The sequence below is a fragment of the Phodopus roborovskii genome, unplaced genomic scaffold (genome assembly GCF_943737965.1).
Source record: "Phodopus roborovskii unplaced genomic scaffold, PHOROB, whole genome shotgun sequence".
Taxonomy (NCBI): domain Eukaryota; kingdom Metazoa; phylum Chordata; class Mammalia; order Rodentia; family Cricetidae; genus Phodopus; species Phodopus roborovskii.
This window is the reverse complement of record NW_026126540.1, coordinates 19,401,130-19,413,775: the sequence shown is the minus strand read 5'-3', so window position 1 is coordinate 19,413,775 and position 12,646 is coordinate 19,401,130. Positions and strand designations below refer to the sequence as shown.

General features: G+C 42.1%; 1 protein-coding gene across 1 annotated transcript in view; it reads right to left on the bottom strand.

The window, feature by feature from the left end:
- The window catches only part of Gatb (glutamyl-tRNA amidotransferase subunit B), a 76,587-nt gene that overhangs the window by 48,907 nt on the left and 15,034 nt on the right, over positions 1-12,646 (bottom strand). The gene's annotated exons all lie outside the window — the stretch shown is intronic.

Genomic DNA, 12,646 nt, shown 5'->3' with positions numbered 1-12,646 from the left:
GCTCTGCTTCACAGGCTGACTGTGAAGCAGAAAAATATTAAAACAAACAAACCCACCAACCCAAACAAACAAACTAAAAATGTGTATGCAACAGTGGGTCCCAATGGACACTTAATAAACCGCCATCCCAGGGACTCTTCCCCAGTATACAGCACCAGAGAAAGGAGTTTTGAAACACTCAGTAGAGCATCACTACATGGAATAAATCCCCGGTTCCTCTCTGCAAAGGGATCAGGAGCCACTCGGGAGCTGTGTGGGACAGTGATTTGTGAGAGGAGGGTCCCAGGTCTACAGCTTCCTTCTGTGGTGAAGTGTGGTATGGAGAAGCACAGGCGGGACCCAAGAGACTGATGGGGGGCTCAACTGGCATAAAAAAAGAACAAACTTTTAAAGAATAAATTGGCCACAGTGATTTTGTTGGGGGCTGGGGCTGGAGCACTGCCTCCTCCAGTTGTGGACACCTCCCTCAGAGAGTGCTCTCACTGCCATGTGCTCTGGGCATGGCAGGGTTCCTGCAGCTCTCAGATTCCATTGGCCCCAAGACAACTAGTCAATGTCCCCGTCAAGATCAGGAACAGAGTTGTAGAGTTTTGCAGGTTATGAACTAGATAATGACTTGGTAACACAGTAAAGGAGGCAGCTAAGTTCTGGAATTAGGTCCAAGTTCTGCTTCTACTCTGAATATCTAGTGACAGAGTGCCTCACTTTTCCAAAAGGGGATGTGATGCATACTTGGGAGAATGACAAAGTAACACCTGGGACACCTACTGACCCCACTGTAGGGACTCGAGGGCTCATCAGTAACGCATTGTGTTTTGAGAAAGTCTGTGAGGATGAGATGGAGTTCCATGTTCTAACGGAAGACGTGTGGTATTCTCTGGTACAGTTGGCATTGCTCTGCACTATTATATTTAGTATATGGCAGTATTTATATCTACTAGGTGAGTGGAGGTAATGCTTCCCGTGAGAATTTTCACATTAACTATTTTACTTCAGCTTTTACAGCAGCCCTATAAAGAAAGAAATTAGCACCATCCCTGTATTTCAGTGAAGAAAAACTAAGCCCCTCCAAAGATGCCTACAACCTGGCTAAGGAGCCCAAGTGACAGGTGAAACCAGCTCTAAAGGCATGCATGCCCTTTCCTGGGTGGCAAGCTGAATTCCCATGACATCCCATGAGATGACACCTGATTAGTCAAACAGGCTAGAAAGTTATTGTACAACAAAACATAGATGGATTTCTAATGACAACTCAGGTTCCCTCCAGAGATAACATCAGACCCCTTTAAGAAAGTCATACACAAATGGAACTATCTCCCCACATCCCCAGTTCTTCATTCTGGGTCTCATATCGTCAGCCCTGCAATAATAAAAACCTTCACAGAAGATATGCACAGGGACCAGGATGCTCTAATTATCGCATTCTTTTACTCATCAGAGTCTGACATCTCATGGATCTATTGTTAATGCAATACTAACAGAGCTGCTGGAGAGCCCTGTCCAATCTGAGCCTGCTGACAGGGTCAAGGCACACAGGCTATAGTGCTGGAGCCCCAGAACTGAGATGTGCTCTTTCTGAGGCTGGGACACAGCCTGGCTGTGTACATTCTTTACTTTTCTTGGCTACACCTGACTTTCTGGCTCTTTCCTACTGGCTTTTCAACTTCTGCCTTCTCTTATATTTTAGTCCAGCATGCTTCCTCCCCCTAGGCATGGAAAGAAATCAGGCCATTCTGTTCTAAGCATGCATAGTAAGTGGCCTGTCCTGGCACCAGGAGAGTCTAGAATTGTGGAGGATCACAGATTCTCACTGTGTACTTATCAAGTACACAGGCACTTGAAAAGCCATCAATATCCAAAGCATAAGAATGCAGTAAAACACACAAACATTAGAGTGATATTGACTGTATTTTAATCTTTTTCTGATGATTTAGGAGCCTTGAAGGACTTCAGGGTCAGAATTATAAACATCAATCTTCACCACACTACAGTTGTACAGGGGGGGCGAGTAAACAGAGTGCCAGCTAAAAGAACGCCAAGAAAAGAGAATTTATTATGATCTTTGTCAAGCTGCTTGTGACAGATGGAAGGCCAGGTCAGCATGTTCTGAGGATAGAATGAAGAAAGAAGAAATTCAACTTGAACTATCTTCAGTCCCAAATATTTCCTGACTGTTTATAATGTACCAAACATCAGAAACACAGAGATAAATAGGACTTTGTCCACGTTCCAGCCCTTGATCAACCTGTGAGGACGAGACAAACCTGCCTTTTTCAAGTCTATATTCCACACCAGGGTTATGCTGTTAAAAATGTATCTTGTGGCATTTTGTTACCTAACATTCTCAATGGTCCAAACGTCCCCAAGATAAAAGGCCAAGCTCTGGCATGTTCTAGTTCCTTCCTTCCAACATCCAGTGTCTTACTATGCCCTTCTCTCATTCATACGTCAGTTCTATAGAAACCTGCAGATCCTGGCTCTCATTCTGCTCTGCAAAATCTCAGAGATGTCACCCTTCTGTAAAGCCACTTGCTATCCTTCCTGTGCACCGATTTTGCCTTCTATGCAGTCCACTTGTGCTCACATCATAGTGGACTGAATCTGTTCCATGTAGATACATGTAAATAAAATCACATGAGAATGGGAACTCTTGTTTACCCTTCTATCTCTGGACACTCTGCCAGAATCTAAAGAAAGACTCGTGAACGGTGAACTCAAATGAGGATGAAGGTAACAAGAAAGCTCACAGAGGCAGTGATGTCTGAGTCTCAGAAGTGTTACCTGCCGCCTTCTGGCCTTTGAACTCATTTCTGGAAGTCCTAAATGACAAAGTGATTATACATAATATGGTCAAAGGAGTAACCCGAGAATTCAAACAACCAATGTATCCTGAAAGCATGTTCCAGAATTTTCTCAGTGACTCTATAGATACACTCTCCTGAGGAAATAAGTCAGCAACCCCCGGTTCTCATGAACACTTTTCTAAGATGAACTTCAGAGACTCCCCTTTGGTATGGGGTATGACCCACAGTAAGCATGTACTGCACACTGGTGGCATGTCAGGAAGACTGCTGTGTGTATCACATACATCTGTCACGTTGCCCTCCTAGTAATCTGAAGGTAGACATGGACATGATCTCATTACAGATAATAAAGGGAAGCATCAAGATGAGGTAATCTGGCCATGATAATACAGAACAAGAGTCAGACTCAGGAACCCAGACTCTCAATCTGAATCGTCAAGGAATATATCAAGTTAGTTTTAGCTCTTAAAACTACCAGTATCTGCCATAGCTCCAAAGCATCACTCCCTAAAACACTCACTGTAGACCACTTAAGGCAGGTACTGTCTCTGATGTTTTGTTTCTTACCAGGTTCTAGATCTATAGATCTGTTTCCAAATGCTCAGCTCCACGGGTACTAGGTTCAATTTTCTGAAACACTCAGTATTCGGTCTTTGGTCTATGGAGGTTGGGTGACAGGTGGACCAGTGGATTTTATAAATTAGCAGAGACTGTCCCACTGGTAAACTTCTGACATGAGAACTCATACTATGACTCTCTGCTAGACACATAATTCTTTCATCAGAAAATGAGGAAGCTATGATAGGTAGAGTGGAGAATGAAACACATAGTAGATGACAGTCAACAAATTCCATAACTAAAACACAGAGGCTGAGGGGATCTGAGCCTGGAAAAGAGAATCAGGAGTGGTAGGAGTGAGCAGGAGTACTGTATGGTTCTTAGGAAGAATCCTGATCTGGCTCATCTGTAAAACATGAGCAGCGCTGCAACCATAATTTTTTTGTAACCTAAAACATACCCAGCTCATACGACAGCATAAACAACCCAGAAACATGCCTGGAACCTCCAAGAAGAGGTTGTGACCCCAATATGATAAAGTCTTCTAGTGTGGAAATTCATTTTGCTTTACTAAACAAGCATGTCTTGCTCCCTGAGTACCATCACCAAATGCAATGCCAAGCACATGCAAAACAGTCACCAAATCCCTCAATGTATCCTATTTCCCTCCTGTACCCTCTGGTAATCCAAGACTCCAGCCAAACCCCACCCAACCTCTTCCACCAAGGTTTCTGCCCCTTGCCTGACCAGAGACTCCCCTCAAAGTCTTCTCTACACTGCTCCAGGAATAGCCTTTGTTAGAATCAGTGTGTTCCAGCACTTGCTCTGTTGAAAGTTCTGCTTCACTGCTACCCATCACCAAAGGCTGAAGGTCAAGTACTCAGAGGCACTCCAGAGCCCTCAATGATCCAGATCATCTGCCCTCTGGCCCCTTTAGGTCCACTACACCAACCCAATACTCTTCATTTGGCCACACTAATGTGTTACTGGGTACAAACTGCTGCTTCTACAAGACCCCTGGATGTGTGAGATCTTACAAATCACTTCAATAAAGCACTCCTTCTTGGCTCCCACTGCCCTCAGGGAAGCACCACCCCCTTCCCAGGCTGAATTCCCAGGGGACAATCAAATCATCCTATTCTTCTTTTGTCTTATCACCTAAACTGATTAAACATTAGCTAAGATAATGAATAATTTAACATCCCCTTTATCAACATCCCAACAACGATAGCTATGAAATAAAAGCAAAGCTGTTCTAGAAATGTATCAGTTGGGAAATGGAAAATACTCATAGCATGTAAAATAGAACAAATTAAGAATAAAGACTTAATTACAGTGATGACAAAAAGGTGAAAATGTCAAAGAGGGCAAAGTGAGGCAGCTAGGGGCATTCCCCACAGCAAAAAGCCACCCTATCCTAGGGCTGGGTCAGAGGAGAAGGGTGGGGCTACTGGAGAATCCTGGGAACATGGTGGATCTGCATCCCAGGAGCTAGAATCACAAAAGAAGACTCACAAAGCTCTCTCTCTCTCTCTCTCTCTCTCTCTCTCTCTCTCTCTCTCTCTCTCTCTCTCTACCTTCCTTACCCCCTCTCACTCTCAAAGGGGGAGATGGCAATGGAGGCAGAGAAGGAAGGAGAAACACCCATTACTTGCTTCCTCCTAGCAAAGCATCCTATTGTCAAACTCAGCCAAGAGCCAGCTGACGTGGGCCCTAGCTCTGTACCAGGAAAAGCAAGGAAACGGAAGGCATGGATCTGAGAACATGCAGGCTTCGACGGTAACAAGCACATACATTTCTCCATCTATTCCTATGACTTTTTCTTTTGATAAATAAATAATAAAACACTGCATTCCCAAGTCTGTCTAGACAACAAAAAACTACAAATTTTGTGGGCTCCTTTTTCACACATGGAGACAGGAATGATGGACATATGTAATTACTCCTCCTGGCTTGAACGGAGTGAACTGGAATCTGCATCCAGGCCTAGGAAAGGAGTTGCTAAGCAAATTGAAGGAATAAAGGTTCATACCCTACTCAAGTCATTATCTAAGATTTAAGCATTTTTATGGAAAATTATATTAATTATAAATATAGCTCATTAAAACTATCTCTAGGACCTTTCCTAGAAAATATCTGAGGTGTATTTCAAAGGAAAAAAAAATGCATGTTTTTCAAAACAGTCTGCACTTCACACCTATCCTCTGTCGGTTCTACTCTGCCTTTCCCTAGTGGGCCCACAATGCTAGGACAGCCACAGTCCAGTGAGTGCCATTAGTACCTTTAAAAGCTGAGGAGACACAGCAAGACCAAAAGCTACTGAAGCATTACAACGAAGATTATAAAGCAGTGTCTCCCCAAAATCCCAAATGGCAATTATTCTGTGAAATTTATGCTAAATATGACCCATCTGATAATTAGGATATAGCATGGAAAATGTTTCAATTTATGGAGAGAAAGTAATTAAAATTTGTTAAGTAAAAATAAGGCAGTAAAATGGGTCTTTATCTTTCTGCTAACCATAAATTTGTTTCAAAGCAAGAACTCCCTGATTCATAGTCAAAGCAAGCTGCCACATGATGTTTTATTACCATAGAAGAAACTGTCTCCCACTTCCTCACCCCTATACCCCTCCCTCACCATTGAGCCCCCCCATCATCCCCTAAACAATTACAAAAGCTCTCTGCTACCATAGATAGACTTGCTAAACTGGTCAGTCAATAAAGATAATTTTTAATTTGGAGCTACACCACTCAAAGTACTGGTTGATATATAGTCACTAGATGAGGATACTCACACAGCTTACATATGTTCTTCATGTTTAGCACAAGGAAGGAGGATATGCATGCTACATCCCCTCTATTAAATTCCTCTTTACAAAGGGGAAAAACCACACTCATCACAAAGGCAAGGGCTCCTATGGAAAGAAGATGGTGTGACTTGAAGTTCCAATGGCCCAGTTCTACTGATCCCTCCAGTAATCTTGTACTAACACCAATCCTCACAGGGAGTCAGATGAGGGTAACTAGCCCATTTCTGCCAATTAGCAAGCTCAGGTATCCCAGAGTCATCTCACATCCCTGCAGCAAGCCTGGCTGTGGGCACTGGAGCAGACCTCCTGTTCTTTCCTGGGTCACAGGGTACTAATGTCTGACATTAACCCCAGGGGATGTTAGCACAGGGAAGAAATCCTGTGGCCTATGTCAGCACTGGACCTGCCCCCAACTTGGGCTTTTTAAAAGAGGGAGTTCTCACACAACACTGCCTGGCTATGATGTGGAATGTCCTTCTTTGTGCTGTGAATATGGTTGGCCTATGGCAGGGCCATATAGCTAGGCAGGAAATGTAAGCAGAGATACAAGGAGAAAAAAGGTGAGTTGAGGAGACTCCAGTGCCATTGGAGGAGAAAGATGTCAGAGCATCTTTACTGTAGATACAGTAAGCCATGGGCCACGTGGTGATACACACAAGAAAGGGTTAAGTTAAATGTAAGAGCTAGCCAATAATAGCTTGCACCATTGGCCAAACAATTATAATTAATATTAAGCATCTAAATGATTATTTCATAAGGGGCTGCAGGGACCAGTGGGTGGGAGAGAAACCGGTCCAGAGGAACCGGCGGGACACAGAAAACTTTCAGCTACATGGCTATTTGGTTTCATGTTGGCATTGGAAGTCATTGGTGTAATCTCATTCTCGGCCAGTTAACCAAATTAGATGGGAAAGTCAGAGAGTGGCTGGCAGCATGTAAAACACAAAACTAGGCATACTGGTTTCCTTATATTGCCACAGGTCTTCAGCAGTTACTAGTTGGGTACTACCCAGACTTTTATAAATCCTTGAAACAGGGCAAACTGAATCAGACAGACCTGAATCTGAATCCCATTTTGTGGGGTAGAGGGGGTGTTCAAAACAGGTTTTCTCTTGCCCTGGCTGTCCTGGAACTCACTCTGTAGACCAGGCTGACCTGGAACTCACAGAGATCCACCTGCCTCTGCCTCCTGAGTACTGGGACTAAAGGAGTGTGCCACCACTAACTGGTCTGAATCTGATTCTTACAATCAATTGCAATTGCTCTGTGATCTTTATAAGCTATCTGACTTCTCCAGATTCAGTTTCCTCATCTGCTGAGGGAAGACTATTTTGCAAGATTGTTCCATGCATGAAAACGAAAGACATCTGCCCTGTTAGACAATCGGAAATACTGGTTTCAGAAAAGGGGCTTTAATAAAAGCAAAGTGTGCATCAGGTGGGTCTTTCATTCACAAGCTTTTCAATGATACCCAGGGAATCTACTGGAAAAGGTTAAGGCAGCTCCAGAGAGTCATTAGCATGGATTCAGATCCCATTGCAAGGTATGACAGCTGTCATTATTATGTATTATGTCAACATACTATTTGCCCTTAAAGGATAACTAGCACCTTTTGTGATAATCTCTAGCTTCCTCCAGCAGTCTGACCATATTTCATAGTGCACTGGGAAGCCGCCTTGCATCATTTTCTCTCTTAACAGTGAAGCAACATTTCCTTGAATAACATTGTATGCGCACCTGTGGCAGGAAAAATCCCATTCTCAAGCAATAAATAAATACATAAATAAAGTCCTAACAAGCTAGACTTGTGCTCCCACCTTCCCCAACACTGCCTGCCATGGCCACACAGCTGTGACTTCCTCTTCTAAGGTAGTAGGTAGCTGCTTTTGAAATGCAATGACTTCATGGAGAAAAGGCACAAAGAAGACATTGAGATCCAAGGGGAAAAGAGAAAAACAGCCACTCAAACAAATAGATTTAAAAATAAATTGTTCTTTTGGTCAAATTTTGGGATGGGGCCAAGATTCTTAATGTAGAACTATTTCTCCCTATTTAGTTTATAAATATTTGTCTTCCTCATTTTTCTACCTTAAAACTTTAAAAGATTATTTCCATGGGGAAAGGCTAAAATGTATAAACCTCTTTACTTTACTTCATGTATGCCCCCACACAAAATGCTAACTTTTCTGACTTGTCCCCAAGTTTACAAATGAGAGACTGCATGGAATAACAAACTGTGTCACATCACTGAAATCTCAAGCACAGTAAGGGGTGATAAGAAACAGCTATGTGAGGAGTGCCGTGCCCTAAAGAGTCAAGTCCAGATTTGCTTTCTTCCATATACCGATTAGCTCAGTATTAAGTTGAAAGAAACAACTGGCTTGAACCAGCCAAACTCTAAGTAAAAAGAGCAGCTGGGCACTCACTATCATTCTGAGGAAGGACCACGGAGAACTAAGCCTGTGAATATAGAAGTCTTCCTACCAAAAACTGCACCTGAGCTGTCAGCAGCCCAGGGATGTCCTGGGAAGGGATGCTTTAGAAGAATCTGACTTTTTAGATGCTTCTAAAGAAGACAAAAAAAAAAAAAAAAAAAAAAAAAGTCATTGAAATTTAAAGGGAAAGCAGAGGTACATGTGTGTGCACATACCAAGCTTCCAATGGGCATGAGCAGTAATCTGTGCTAATTATGGATGCTTCAACTATGGATGCTTCAACAGTATACAATAAGACAAAATATCTGGCCTGAACATTTTTTTTTAAAATACCAATTTGTGAAGGAAAAAATTAAAGAAGATGAAGGAGTGAAGAAGAGGAGAGAGAAAGAAAAGAAAAAATAAGACTACAGAACTATGAGAGCTAACTGCAATGTACAACCTGTGACTAGATTCTGGAAAGGGAAAACAAAAGATACACCTGAATATGAACTGCCATATAATGACACTGCATCTAAGTTAGTTTTTCTGAGTGAGACATCAACAGGAACCCATACATGAGAAATGGTTTTGTTTTTTTGTTTTGTTTTTTGTTGTTGTTGTTGTTGTTCTCAGGTGATACTGAGATATTTAGAAATAAAGTGTTATGGCATCTGTAACTCACTGTGCAATGGCTCCTCTAAAAGCAAGGACAATCAAGGTGCAAGAAAATATTCACTGTACTGTTCTCTCAGATTTCTATAAATGCGAATGGTTTCTAAATAAAAATGTAGGGGAGGAGCAGATCCTACCTTAGAGGACAGTGAAATGTGATAAGATGCCCACACCACACAGAGCTGGAGGAGGTGGGGTTGCCTGCCTGGCCTGCTGCCAACTTGTAAATCACAAGGGTACCTGAAGCATCTATTCACTGTTGCTAAAAATAAGGGTTGGAAACGAAAGCACCTTATATACTAACTGTATTTATTGAAGCCGTCCTATGTCATAGATTTAATAAAATTTTAAGATATATTAAGGTCCCTATATAAGTGATGAAGTATGGTACAACTCTCAGTAAAATGGGACCAAAATATTTGTGGAAAGAGAATTCTATAATATCTATATAGACTCTAAAAATCCTACAAATACATAGCCAAGTATATTTTTTATAATTACAAAAAGAAAATTCATTCTTTTAAAACATATTTTATCTCACATCAACACTTGGATACATATTTGAATTAAAGTCACTCACCCTCATTACTTCCTCTCATTCTCTCCCCTAAGAATTATTATTTTACAAGTTATACTTTTTCTGGCTGAAAACACATTTATCAGAGTTGGAATGATGGCTCAACCATTAAGAGTGTGTTCTGCTCTTGCAGAATAGAACCTGAGTTCTCTTCCTAGCAATGATGTAAGAACACTCACAAGCAACTCCAGCTCTGGTGGTGGTGCTGGGGGGGGGGGAGTCCAATGCCTCTGGCCTCCCAGGGCACCTGCAGCCTTGTGCACATACTTATACGGACACAAAAGCACATATAGATAGTTAAAAACAAAACAAAACTTTAAAAAAGAAAATACATTCAGCTTCCCCCAAAGTTATAGGCAAGCTTATTTTCTATTGATACTTTCATTCTCTTGCCTCACTATGTAAATATAGTGCAATTTGTGCTTTTCTGAAAGAAAGGGGTTATGGTTTCTGTTATTGAAATTTTAGTATTAACTATTACTCATATTACTGTGCTGTCTTCAGTTATTTCAGGAGAATGGTAGGAATTTACCTCCACCATCCTATTTGCCATGATAAAATGAAAGTGTTTATATTTTAATGATGAAAAGTCAAGAACTGAATATTATAATAATACCAAATAAAATCTATGTGCCACCTGAGAGTCTAGGAGGTACTTTCACAGACAAGAATTTCTCTGCATAGATGCAAAAATGGAAGGAAATAAGAACTAAGGTGAATAAGCCAGCTAGCTAGCTATGAGAACAAACAAAGGTGATGATGAATGGCTTCAGGATTCTAAAGGTTTACAAGAGCTGTAAAAGAAAAAAAATCCATTATATGTTGTTGGAAATGAACAATTAACAACTACTGCAGAAGGCAACACAGTCTGGTACTCTGTGCTAAGACTGGAAGCAAGGCAATTCTCACCCGTACTTTTAGGTAGGTTGCTGGCCTCCCTATGTCACTGGGTACATCAAGCCCTCAGCTGCCTCACCTACCAAGTGGGGTTGGTGCTCACTGGTGTGGCATGGGAATTTGACAATCATAAATTCACACTTGTGTTGATCTTGTAAGGAGGCTGCAGAGCATGAATGACAAGGACCCTTGATTACCATTCTTGCTTCTATACCTGTGAAAGGAGATTCAAGCATCAACATTTGGAATGGAATATTTTAAGGCTCCTGGAAACACTAGCGTATTTTCATTTCTACCTTGTTTCTGCCAGCTCTAGTCTTTTCTCCAAGGACGAGGCTGGATGTGGAAGGCTGAGAGGCATCAGGCTCACTAGCAACAACTCTATGCCATGAGGAACAGAATGCTCTTTGAGGAGGACAGCCCAATTACCTAACCCTGCCAGAATCATACAGTCCACATTTGCCATCTCTGGATGCCAAGGCAAAATGATTTCTTAGTTTTGCCAAGATTGTAAAAAGAGATGAGGGAAAACATTCCCCAGGATGTCATAGCACAGAAGGCAGCCAGATCTTCCCCAGCTCCTCAGTGCTAAATACGGAGCTGAAGACACACAACAGTGTCCACCGTAGGAAGGCCCATCCAGAGGCCTCAGATAGACCACAACTACATACTTGTAGTGTGAACAAAGAGTCCCACAGAACCCACCCCAAATGTCTCAAATCTTCAGATATGACACAGATGATAAAAATAACCTCATACTCACTTTCTTCAAAAGCACAGGCAATCTCCATTTCCTTGTCCTTATACAGTAGGCCTTTCTACACTATACCCGCCTGTCCCCCAAAGAGTCACTTTTCTGACAAAGTGACTTAAAAAAATGAACTGGTCACACGTGTAGAAACAGCATTTCCCCCACAGGTTCCTTGTCTAACTACTCAGAACAAAGCAGGAAGGGTCTCCTTTGGATAAGTGGCACACACAGCCACTCCAGCCATGTGATTATCTGTTGGTAGATGCAGGTTCTTCCTACAATGAGAAGGCATGCGGTTTGAGGAAGGCGGGTCAACTTGGGCAGAAAGTATTCGAAGCCACTGGCTATATATCAAGCATGTGTATCAATTAAGCAATTATCAAAATGAGGTTGATAGGTTCCTTTCCACCTGCCTGACTACTGTTCTCACTGGACAGAGAGAGTATGATTTTTATCACCCCTTAAAACTATACACCACCTTCTAGGAGGCTCTTTGCTAGTTCTGATAAAACTAGCTTAGTTCTGATAAAATCAGCTTAGAACCTGCCCACCCCCAGCATCACAAGCACCCTGAGGTAAGAAGCCCGAATGGCAGCCACCAAGGCCAGGGTACACTGGGACAGTGTACCACATCTGATGCAAGGTTTTAGTCCCAGAACTGTCCATGGGGAAATGAATGGTGCCTAGCAGCATTACTTCAGGCTGCATTTTATTACAAGCTTCTGTATAAATCACCAGAACAAAACCTGTGCCAGTCACCTGGACGTCAGACAGAAATAGTGTCACAGAACACTGTTAGGTATTTTTTTTTTTAACTACTACATATTTATATCACCAGAAGACCCCTAAGCTTTGTACTCCTGGCATCTTTGGTAATGTGCTCATATTTTATTTTCTATACACCCTCATCTCCTTTTCTAGTATTACAGACTTTTTTGTGCTGGGTAGACAAAGTTCGTGTGAAACAGCTCAGAGTTCTAAGTGTGGCACTGACCCCTCTAACAAAGGCTCTTGAACCCCTATCTTATTGGTGGACAAATTCTAAGAGAAAAAGAAACCAATAAGGGGGATGTGAAAATAGCACAAAAAGCCGTTCCTAGACACAAATCCCACAGATTCTTGCTCAAAACTAAGCCTGGAGAGCCAACCCTGCTGCTC